The sequence below is a fragment of the Mastomys coucha genome, unplaced genomic scaffold (assembly GCF_008632895.1).
Source record: "Mastomys coucha isolate ucsf_1 unplaced genomic scaffold, UCSF_Mcou_1 pScaffold12, whole genome shotgun sequence".
Classification (NCBI taxonomy): Eukaryota; Metazoa; Chordata; class Mammalia; order Rodentia; family Muridae; genus Mastomys; species Mastomys coucha.
Window position 1 is genome coordinate 20,876,172 of NW_022196894.1, and position 12,057 is coordinate 20,888,228.

At 44.7% G+C, this 12,057-nt stretch overlaps 1 protein-coding gene and 1 pseudogene across 3 annotated transcripts in view; both read left to right on the top strand.

The window, feature by feature from the left end:
- The first annotated feature begins 2,527 nt into the window (after positions 1-2,527).
- The window catches only part of Adipoq (adiponectin, C1Q and collagen domain containing), a 13,796-nt gene continuing 4,266 nt past the window's right edge, over positions 2,528-12,057 (top strand). For all 3 annotated transcript variants that reach the window (XM_031363519.1, XM_031363520.1, XM_031363521.1), the window contains exon 1: positions 2,528-2,619. The gene's annotated coding sequence lies outside the window, so the exon portion shown is untranslated. The remainder of the gene's footprint in view (positions 2,620-12,057) is intronic.
- Positions 10,968-12,029, top strand: LOC116086255 (annotated as a pseudogene).

Consider the following 12,057-nt stretch of genomic DNA (forward strand, 5'->3'; position numbering starts at 1 on the left):
AGAAAGAAAGAAGGAAAGAAGGAAGGAAGGAAAGGAAGGAAGGAAAGAAAAAAGGAAGAAAGAAAGAAAAGAGAAAAGAAAAACAAACAAACAAACAAACAAAAAAAAAAAACAAGGGAAAAAACAAAACACGGAGCCTCAAGACCTGTGTGGTTGAATGTTTTTCACTTCTAGTCTCTAAGCAAGTGTGTGTTTCCACACAATGCCCTCTGTGGTGAATGTCAGATTCTCCTGAGAGTTCACTAAATAATAGGCTTTCACAATGCTCCTGGATGTCTACCAGACCCAGCAAAGTACTGATGTGGTTTTGGGGTGAAAGTCACTCCATCTTGTGCAATAGTTAGAATCTGCTGAAACCAGCAGTGTTCCTTTATGGGAAAGGGGTCCAGAGCTACCCCGGAGGCTGTAAATGAGCAGAGGTGAAGACCATGAGGCATTAGAGAGCGTGTACCCTTTGTGGTCAGAGAGATCCAGCTTCATGCCTTGGGTATGTGCCTTTCACTCTTACTGGATTCTGGCTTCTTCATTAAGTGGGAGACAACCATAGCTATCTCCAGGGAAGACTGAACACGGCCATTCATTTATTCCTTGATTCAACATTGGTTGTTACTTACTTTGAACAAGAATACTACTTACTCTAGGAGTTAGGAAACATAACCTCAAATAGGTAAAGCCCTTGCTCCAGCATGTTTGCATCCCAGTAAGAAGCAGAAGACAGTAACACACATACAAAATAAGTAAGAAAATGCAACAACAACAACAACAACATCAACAACAACACACACACGCGGACATGCACACACACAATAAGTAAGCAAAGCGCTAAGGTAAAGATACAGAGTGACACAGCTTTGAGTTGCTGGAGTTCTCTCTTCTCTGCTTCATACAATTTGCCTGGGAAGCTTCCAGAGCCATATAGTCTAAGAGCCTAACAGCCCTTGGAAATGAGCTCACGTCTTTAATCTTCATGGCCTAACGTGATTTCTCTAGGAACATCTGTGCCTGAATAGGAAGACAAGATGGAATATCATATTTTGACCTTCCTTCTTTGGTGGGTTGACACTGCTAGTCCTATCCACTAGTAAAGGCAGGACTCTCAGGCTCTGTGTGGCCAGTGGAAGGTGGCCGTTGGAGGTAGCAGCCACTTGCCCAGCTTTTACCTGGGAGCAATCTGTCTCTGAGTGTCTTGTTGAAGCTGCTGCTGGCATCCAGAACTCTTTCTGGATTCGCGATTTAATTCACTAGCTTTGTGCTCCTGAGAACCAGCTCTGATCTTTCAAAAATAAGTTCTCTGAGAGGTTCCCCAGGTATTGCCTTTCCAACTTCAAGCCTTTAGTGGAGCCGTTTAGTGAGTGGTGACTGCTAGTTGCAGTTGGCTGTCAGCCCAGAGCTGGGCTTCCCAATAGACAGAAGAGGTATATTCTTAAAGGGTCTGGAAATTGAGGCTTATCTATTCACAGAAAACGAGGTTTAAAAAAATTAGCTTGAAGCCGGGCAGTGGTGGCGCATGCCTTTAATCCCAGCACTTGGGAGGCAGAGGCAGGTGGATTTCTGAGTTCGAGGCCAGCCTGGTCTACAGAGTGAGTTCCAGGACAGCCAGGGCTATACAGAGAAACCCTGTCTTGAAAAACCAACCCCCCCCCCAAAATAGCTTGAAACTTGGAACCAGAAAAATCTTAAAACATGGTACTCCAATGTCAAGGTAAGTGTTCTGTGATATTGGGCTTGAATTATGTAGGGACCATAGACTTTAGAATTTGGAATTGCTAAGAGCCTTGAACTTGCTTCACACCACACCAGGAACCTTCCTGTACATCAGCCCTCAGAATTCATATACATGGTCTTTCCTCAGGATGGGATGCAGGCTAGCAAGTGGAGGACACCTTCTATTGCTTAAAGATTTATATATATATATCTTTAATGTGCACGCAGCTAAAATACACATATATATGTATTTTAGCTGCATGCACATTTGTACACTAGAAGAAGACATCAGATCCCATGGGGTTACTGTGGGTGCTGGGAATTGAACTCAGGACCTCTGGAATAGTAGCCAGTGCTCTTAACCGCTGAGCCATGCCTCCAGCCAGTCTATTTCTTATTCTAGTGCAGCCCCTCTTCATTCTTACTGGAATATTAATGTCTGATCCCCACAGCTTCACATTTAGTTACAAAGGAAGAGTGGGAGTAGTATGTGAGAATTAGTGTTGTTGAATCCCCAGGACAAAGGTCAGGAATTGTCCTGACCCCTGAACAATTCATTTTACTTGAGGATATTTCTCATTGCATTCAGAAGCATGTTGTTCTTATTATTGTCCTTACCCTTGCCCCCCATCTGTTGCGCTGGTAGAGTATGGCCAAAGCCTGGGAACAGGAGGACTTGACAGAAGCTCTACTTGGCTTCCCAGACCCAAGCTGGATTCAACCAGGTTCCCTAGGGAGGAGTTTTAAAGCAGCTGCCAGGAGCAGGGAGTCCACTCATTGGCTACTGCTCCTCACGGGGTTGGCCAATGGTGAGATGGGGTCTGCCTGTCCCCATGAGTACCAGACTCATGAGACCTCCCATTTTCTCCTCATTTCTTTCTGTATGATTGCCAGTGGATCTGACTACACTAAAAGGTAAGAACAATTCTAAATTCCTGGCTGAATAGGTATGAATGCCCAATTCCAGTTGGGTTGTGTTCATATTTTGCTCTCTGCAGTAGTATGAGGATAGATGTAGAGAAAACTCAGACCATGGAAATGTGGTTGGGGAAGATACGCTTTGGGGCTTTTCTTTAATTCTTCAAAGCTCTAAGAAAGAAACAATAACCTTTCGGTCCACATGCTTGAACCTAACCTAAAGTTTACCCCATTCATTTGACGTTGGGGTGCCCACTGCACATAGAACCTAGAGTTAGTGAGGTAGGAAGGTCTATCCACAGATGAGACTCTGTTGGAAAGTGGGATCTATTGCTTCTTGGCTTTATGAGTTACAGTGACAGGAGAAGCAGGCAGAGAGGCAGCCTGAGGAAGCCCAGTTGAGGTCAGACCCCAGACTGTAGGATCGTCTCTATCACTTAGTTCTACTCAGCAGATATGCACGGAGCATGGGCTGTAGAACACTCTGTCAGGACTGTGAGTGAAAACATGGGTGTGGTCTGAGGAGTTGGGGACATCTATCTGAATAGAGACATTTCAGGGGACTGGGTGACACAAAGTGGTAAGAATCTGGAAAATAGTGGCAATCTGGACAGAAAGCCACATTTTGAAAGATTATTTTCTGACAGAGGCACTGCACCTGCTTGGTCTTTGTCAAACCCAATTCTTGCTCCATGAACATAGCCTAGGAACTATGGAGGTAGAGGAGATGAAGGAGGGAGGGGTTTGGAGGTTAAGGCAGTCTCTTGTGTGTTATGATATGTAAGTCCTTAGTCTGAAGAAATTTTGTTTTTGAGACAGGGTCTCACTATATATTACCGACTGGCTTGGAATTTACAAAGACCAGGATATCACTGAACTCACAGAGATCCACCTGCCTCACTGGCTCCCAAGTGCAGGGAGCAAGTGCATGCTGAAAATGGGTTTTTGAATCAAGCCTCACAAGAGTAGAGCCATCTCACTCCCCGTGACATCATTAAAAAGGACAGCAGCGAGTTTGGTCAGAGTCATTCTGGGAGCAAGAGGGCAGGCAGAGCAGGCCAAAGGGGTATGAGAGTGTAGCTTGGTTCTTGGAGCAGTTTGGTTCCCAAAGCTTAGTGAGAAATCCTTGATGCCCCTCTCCCGTGTCTAGCCTTGTATGTATGAACATGTATGCCTGTGTATGTGGAAGGCAGAGGGGTCTTTCCATATGAGGTGCCTTTCTTAATCTCTGCCTTATATTTTGAGACGAGGTCTCTCACAGAACCTAGAGCTTGACGAAGGTGGGCAGACTGAGGTTATTGGTCTCTGGGAAGTTCTTGTCTGTGACATCCCCTACCCCAGTGTCAGGGTTAAAGAAGGTGAGTCTTTTACATGAGTTCTGGAGATCTAAATTCAGGTCCTCATACTTTTGCAGAAAGCACTAATCAACAGAGCCATCTCCCAAACACTTAAAATGTGTGTGTGTGTGTGTGTGTGCTCGCGCATGCACATGTGTGTGCAAGAGAGAATGTGCACGCACACGCAAGAGTCTAATGTGTGCCGACACCCTCATTCTACGGCAGGCACACAGAGGTGAGAGGGTAACTTTTGGGAGTCATTCCTAAACTCCTATCTTGTTTGAGGTGGTTCTCTCTTGTTTCTTCCGCTCTGTGCACTGCCTGGTCCCCGAGCTTGGGGATGATTCTCCTGTCTCCACCCTCCTTCAGCCTCAGGAGACTGTGATCACCATGCATCTTGCTTTTTATGTGGGATCCAGGGATTGAACTCAGGTTGTCATCCTTGCCCAGGAAGTGCATTTCCCTTAGCCCTAATTCTTGTCTTTTCCCAAGGAGGTTACGGAGACAAACATTCCAGCTACTTGTCAACCCAGAGGACCAGTAGCCCCCATGCGCCCTGCTGAAGTCAGAGGCGGTATCTTTTGGAAAGCAAAGGCTTCAATCAGGAACTCATCCTACAAACTTCATGGAGGGATGCTCTGCTTTGCCAGTTTCTTGAGAGTGTACATGTGTGTGCACACATATATAACAGACATGAGAATGCTAATGGCTCTCCAAAGGCTGAGTGACACTTTCCAGATAATCTTAGGAGCTAGACAGAAGTGCCTGAGTTCCCACTACTGCTGTTTATGATTGGGCCATGCCATTGTGAAATTGCAAATATTAACTTAATTTTTATTTGTCTTTGTTTGTTTATTGTGGTACTGAGGTTTGAACTTAGGGTTTCATACACACTAGGCAAATGCCCTCAGGTACCACTTTGATACTTAAGAATGGCTACTTCAGGGGCTGGAGAGATGGCTCAGTGGTTAAGAGCACTGACTGCTCTTCCAGAGGTCCTGAGTTCAATTCCCAGCAACCACCCAGTGGCTCACAACAATCTGTAATGGGATCTGATGTCTTTTTCTGATGTGTCTGAAGATGGTGATAGTATATTCACATATTTAAAATAAATCTTAAAAAAGAATAGCATCTTGGCTTCTTCAAGTCTCAGCGTCTCCTGCTTATTGCAGTGAGAAGCAAGGCTAAAGGCAGGCTAAATAAGATAAAACCTAAAAGAACTTTGTGCTGGTACAAAAAAAAAATGCTGGTACCATTCAGGAGACAGAGGCAATGGATCTCTATGAGTTCAAGGCCAGCCTGATCTACAAAGAGTTCCAGGGAAGTCAGGAGTTCCTTTCTCCATCTGTCATCAGTCTGTGTGTGTTTCTGTGTGTGTGTCCCTGTCTCATAAAACAAAAAAGAATATGAAGTATCTTATGCAAATGCTACTCCACAGAATTGTCAGACGTCAGAAATGTTCTCCAGTTCCTCATCTTATATGACCCCACTGAGCAGGTTAGGATGGATGCTGGGCCCAAGCTCTGAAGCTAATCTTAGAGGAAGCTGTAGGCCAGGCTGGTTTGTAAGCTGGAAGTCTCTTGAGGCTCATCTTCCTACTTTGTCAACTTCTCCCCTCTTGTGTCGTTTGTCATGTCCCCTCCTTGGAGTCTCATGACTGTGAAAACCACCGACCGTCCAGGCTTCCAGCACACAGAGCGCTTCCATGAGGATGTAGGAAATGCACTCAGCCTTTCTGCTTCTACAGGAAGGATGGGAGGGTCCTTGCTCTGGCATTTCTCTGTGCTTTGTGGTCTTTACTGGGTAGGGGGCATTGAGATCATATTCAGCGACCTCTTCTCTCCTTATAGCCAGTCCCAGAGGAAACCCCAATCTGGAATTTCTCAAGATTCTGATATTGCTACTGAGATGCCAGCAGGTCAAAGAGGAGTTTCACATCTACTTCACTATTCTGTGGTCCTGGAACATTGTAGCCATCCTGTTGCATAACTCCTGTGGGCTTTGCTAGGAAGGCCAGTGTGGGGCATCAGAGGACATGTTTATTTTTATTTTTTATTTTTTCTAATTTTGAGACAGGGTTCCTCTGCATAACAGATAGCAGAGCCCTGGCTGTGCCAGACCAGGCTGGCCTCAGACTCACATGGATCAGCATGTGCTGGGATTAAAAGTGTGTACCATCACTCCTGGTCCCACCTGTTTGCTTCTTATTTTGGCAGAAATGACCAAACCTTTCCGGCTCCCAGATGTGTCAGCTGTTGGTCTCCCTCTTGAGGGTGCACTGGTGAAGTGAAACTCAGTAGCTGACCACAGTGGGTGACGCATTAATATTTGTTTGCTTCCCTTCTCTCATGAACGTGTACAGTATTTTGTGAGTTTATAAAATATTCCACACTTTCTGCCAACCGGGCCTTATGATAATATTGTGAAATTGCATGTCTAGGCAAAGAGCATAAAGCCAGGGAGAGAGATGGGGACAGAATGAGGAGGGGGCTAGGAAGCTAGGTCATTTGATTGACAGTCTTCTGGTCTCTCACCCATGGGGAGGGTACGGAAAGGCAGGGTACTTGACTGCAGTACTTTTCTCCTCCCCGGCTGTGCCAGAGGCTGCGATCAGGCCAGGGCTCCACTTCCACGTCTTCTGTTGGTTCTGGATTATCAACCACTCAGCAGCCCCAGTCCCTAAATCAGAGCAGTCATAAGTGACAGCCATTGCTTATCAGCTCACTCCAGACAACCCACTAAGCACGCTTCGTGGATTCTGTCGCTTAGTTGTCCAAAAAAAAAAAAAAAAAAAAAAAACCAAAACAACAACAACAACAAAAAAACCACACACATACACACACACACACACACACACATAAAAGGCGAGAATTGATTATTTGTACCCGAGCATGTGTCTCCTTGAGTCCCCCCGCCCCCATATTGCCTCCAAAATGGCAGTGATCATTGATCATTCAATGAGATGTTGGGACAAAGGCTTTCCAAATATCAAGCATTACACTGGACTCTTGCCACCTACCTTCAACACCTATCCAAAACGTTCCTTTTGTAACACACTCTAATCGTACTTATCTCCAGCACTCTGTTCCATTCAGTAGTGTTTCCCTGTAGACAAAGAAGTCTTGCAAAACCAAAGCATAACAATTGCTTTGTCTACATAAAGGGCAGAAATAATGTTGATTTTTTTTTAAATGAGGCATTCTGTGTTGTCCTTCATGGTTATCCATAGCTGACTTTATATCCAGAACTAGGTGAAAGTGAAGCCTTCCATCAGGATCTGTCCTTAATAGCCAAATGCTTAGGGGCTGGAGAGATAGCTCAGCAGTTAACAGTATGTGCAGAGGAAATTTTACAATGGACTCAGTTCACAACTGTCTGTAACTTAGTTCCAGGGGGATCCGATGCCTTCTGCCCTCAGTGGGTGCCAGGACATAGGTGTATACCCCCAAGAATATTCAAATAATTAAAAAATAAAAATAAATCTTAAAAAATAACCCCTAAGGATATGCACTGTTTAGTACTTCCGTCCCATTCCACTCGGGGAACCCCAGAACAAACACACCTGTGAGTAGGGAAAAGCATTGAGAACAGAGCTGTTGGGGAAGAATGTGTTCTTAGATGAGAAAGGCTACTGGTTTTTCAGTAGAGAGAGAGAACCAGAAAACTCTAGAGGTCTGTCGTTTCCTTCCTTCCTTCCTTCCTTCCTTCCTTCCTTCCTTCCTTCCTTCCTTCCTTCCCAGCATTAGGGATAAGTCTTGAGCGACCTTTGTCTTTGGGGTCCTCCTTAACTGCCTACTTTATTTCAAGCATTCTGGTGTCTTTCTTATTTCCCCATGGAAAAGATTGGTGCATCTTTGATTCTTTTTTTTTCCCCCCTCCCCGACAAGGTTTCTCTGTGTAGCCTTGGCTGTCCTGGAACTTACTCTGTAGACCAGGCTGGCCTTAAACTCAGAAATCCACCTGCCTTGCTGGGATTAAAGCCATGAACCACCACTGCTCATCAAAGTTGTATTTTCTTTTTCTTTTTCTTTTCTTTTTCTTTCTTTCTTTCTTTCTTTCTTTTTTTTTTTTTTGAGACAGTGTTTCTCTGTATAGCCTGGGCTGTCCTGGAACTTGAAACTCACTCTGTAGATCAGGCTGGCCTTGAACTCAGAAATCCTGCTGCCTCTGCCTCCCAAGTGCTGGGATTAAAGGCATGTGCCACCACTGCTCAGCACATCTTAAATTCTTTTTTTTTTTAAAGATTTATTAATTATTATATGTAAGTACACTGTAGCTATCTTCAGACACACCAGAAGAGGGCATCAGATCTCATTACAGATGGTTGTGAACCACCATGTGGTTGCTGGGATTTGAACTCAGGACCTCTGGAAGAGCAGTCAGTGCTCTTAACCACTGAGCTATCTCTCCAGCCCAGCATCTTAAATTCTTGAGTTGAAGTTCTCAGGCATATAATTGCTGGAGCTGTAAAAAGAAGGGCAAAGTTGACATAAGACAGAGAAAATCTTAAAAGTCTCAGAGCAATGGCGGGCAAGACAGCTCAGTGGGTAAAGATGCTGAACCTAATGAGCTGAGTTCATTTTCCAGGAGCCAGTTGGTGGAAGGAGAGAACTGACTCACACAAGGAGTTCTCTGACTTCTGTGGGTACACACACACACACACACACACACACACACACACACACTTTTAACCAACCAACCAACCAACCAACCAACCAACTAATTGTAGTAAAAAAGTTCCAGGGCAAACATTCTTTCTAATTTCAGGAGGAGCATTGGGGGACATTCCTCTGGTCTTCTCTAGCCTGCCCTTTTTTACTCTGGGGAAGAGCCAGACTTAAGCTCTGCTTCATTTTATTTGTAGCTGTTGCTTAGTCTAGGTTCCTGATCTCTATAGACTCAGTAGATGGCGACAGAGGCACTCAGACACTATGGGCCAGTCTAGGGCAGACTCCTGCTCTCCAAGAGCAATGCTCAGGCAGTTGTTTCTGGTCCTCTCTTCCTCACACCTGCCAGGTCCAATTCGTAAGTTAAACTAGAATTGGGTATTTAGAGAATGATGTGCCAAGGCAACAGGGAGTGCAAAGATGAATTTAATCAGAGGTATTTAAAATGATCTTATGCCACAGTTTACAGCACCATTTTAAAAAAGTCACACGTTCAGTAAAGAATGATATTAAATATATAGAGTGAAAAGAAAACAGGATATTACCAAATTTTTCCGGTGATAAGAGCCATTTATTGCTTGGTATCAAGGAAAATGTCAACAGAGCTAAGCACATGAACGACAGACGCTCTGTATGCCTGGGAGTGAGGATAAACAGACCTAGGGTCATCTGCACCTAGAGGGCAAGTCATGGTACGTGATGTGAGAAGACAGAATGGTGACACATGCTCACACAGTCACTTGCAGAGATGTTAATAAGGGATGGGATGTAGTTCAGGTGCAGAGCAGTTGCCTAGTAGAGATGAGTAGAGCGGCCCTGGGTTTGAGTCTCAGCACTGTGGATGCAGCGGACAACAACCTCCACATAAAACCAGCCAAACATTACAGGAGCTGGGAGCGCTGGGACACCCAGGGAATCCCATTGTCAGGGAGGCCAGGGCAGGAAGAGTGCCCTGAGGTGGAGGCCAATTAGGGCTACACACAAAGTCTCTATAGTAAAAAAGGATACAACTTAAAAAAAAAGAAAAAAGAAAAAAGGTCTTAAAAAAAAAGAAAAAAGAAAAAAGGTCTACGTGGTGGTGGCTTTTGTTTGTAATCCTAACACTTGGGAGGTGGCAATGAGGCCATCACGACTTCAAGGTCATCTTAAATCCAGTGACCTTGCCTTTGAGGCTTGACTGGGCTCCATGAAACTCATTCTCAAAATAGTAACACCCCCCCCAAACAAACCTCAAATCAAAGCATATCAAAGACACAACAGTGCAGAAGAAGAAACGCTTTGTGACCACAGTAAGTTAACCAACAGAGAACACTTACACAGGCACTTAATACGGAGCTTAGAAAATAGCCTTTTCAATAAAAAGTACAATTTATTAATGACTGAAGAATGAAAACCGTTTATTCTGCTCACTAAATTTAATGGATAAAACAGCAATATATTTTCTTTTCTTTTTGTTTGTTTTGTTTTAGTTTTAGTTTTTGTTTTGTTTTGTTTTTTTTAGACAGAAAATTCATATTGCTCTGACTGTCTTGGAACTCACTATGTAGACCAGTTTGGTTTCAAGCTCACAAAGACTTGCTTGGCTTTGCCTCTCAAGTGCTAGAATTAAAGGCTTGTGCCACTCTGCTTGGCTAGCAATATACACTTTTTAAAATTGAGAATAGCCAAAGCTGGCAAGAGTAATTCAGCTAGGTCTGCTTACTTTTTCTTTTTCTTTTTCTTTTCTTTTCTTTTTTTTTTTTTTAAAGATTTATTTATTTATTATATGTAAGTAGAGGGCATCAGACCTCATTACTCATGGTGGTTGTGAGCCACCATGTGGTTGCTGGGATTTGAACTCAGGAACTTCAGAAGAGCAGTCAGTGCTCTTAACCGCTGAGCCACCTCTCCAGCCCCTGCTTCCTTTTTCTTTGCTGTACTGGGGAAGGAACCCCAGGTCCTTGCATATGTAGAGGGCAGTGCCCTGCTACAGAGCGACACCCTCAGTCCGAGATAGGGGTTTGTGTACATACACTCATGTTCTTTTGGGTGGCAGCATGGTATCTCGTAATGTTGATATGTATATTAAATGATTTTTAAAAGGGGCTGAGAGAGGGCTCAGTAGTTTAGAGAGCATGTTACTCTTCCAGAGGATCTGAGTTCAGTTCCCAGCACGGAAAGTGGGCAGCTTACACCTCACTGGTACTTCGGCTCTAGAGGACGTCATCCTCTTCTGGCTACCTCAGGCTCCTGTACAGAGGTAATACACACACACACACACACACACACACACACACACACACACACACACGAAAATAAAATTAAATCTTTGTTAAAAGACTTGAAAATGGGAAGTCACACGATGTCTTGGCCCGGTCGTCTGTCCCTCTGCACGTGTCCGCTCAGCGATGCTCCCTCTGCTGCGCCAGGCGCCGCCGCCACGGGCCTCCGAGCAGCCATCCCAGCATAGCCGCTATGGCATCTACTGCAGCCCGCGCCCCGGCCATGCCTGCGGCCCTTCGGTTTGCTCAGCGTACCAGCCTCTGGCCTCCTGCAGCCCCCGGTTCCCTGCGCGTGAGGCTGTGGCGCTCTGCACACGGAAGGAGACAAGGCCTTTGTTGAATTCTTCTTGACTGATGAAATTAAGGAAGAAAAGAAGATCCAGAAACATAAGTCCCTTCCCAAAATGTCTGGAGATTGGGAGCTGGAAGTGAACGGCACAGAGGCTAAATAATTGCGCAAGGTTGCTGGAGAAAAAGATCACTGTCACTTTCAACATTAACAACAGCCTCCCCCCAACATTTGATGGTGAGGAGGAGCCCTCACAAGGGCAGAAGGCTGAAGAGCAGGAGCCGGAAATGACATCAACTCCCAATTTTGTGGTTGAAGTTACAAAGATTGATGGCAAGAAGACCCTTGTACTGGACTGTCACTATCCTGAGGATGAGATTAGACGTGAAGATGAGGCCGAGAGTGATATTTTCTCTATCAAGGAAGTTAGCTTTCAGGCCACTGGTGACTCTGAGTGGAGGGATACAAACTACACACTCAACACAGATTCCCTGGACTGGGCCTTGTATGACCTAATGGATTTCCTTGCCGACCGAGGGGTGGGTAACACTTTTGCGGATGAGTTGGTGGAGCTCAGTACAGCCCTAGAGCACCAGGAATATATCACCTTTCTTAAAGACCTCAAAAGTTTTGTCAAGAGCCAGTAGAACTGTCAGAGACTGGAGGCCTTAATCTAAATGGCAAGCTTTGGCCAGTGAACAAAAGCTACCTTGGCATGAGAATTATGCTTTGAAATGGCTGTCATCCTAATATATGGGGGAAGATGGCAAGTTTAAATAATCACTGTTACACCTCCATTCACTATTCCTTTAGGCTTTTTTTTTCCTGTACAAATTTATTTGTAGATTTTTGTATAACACGATGATGGACAATAAAATCTG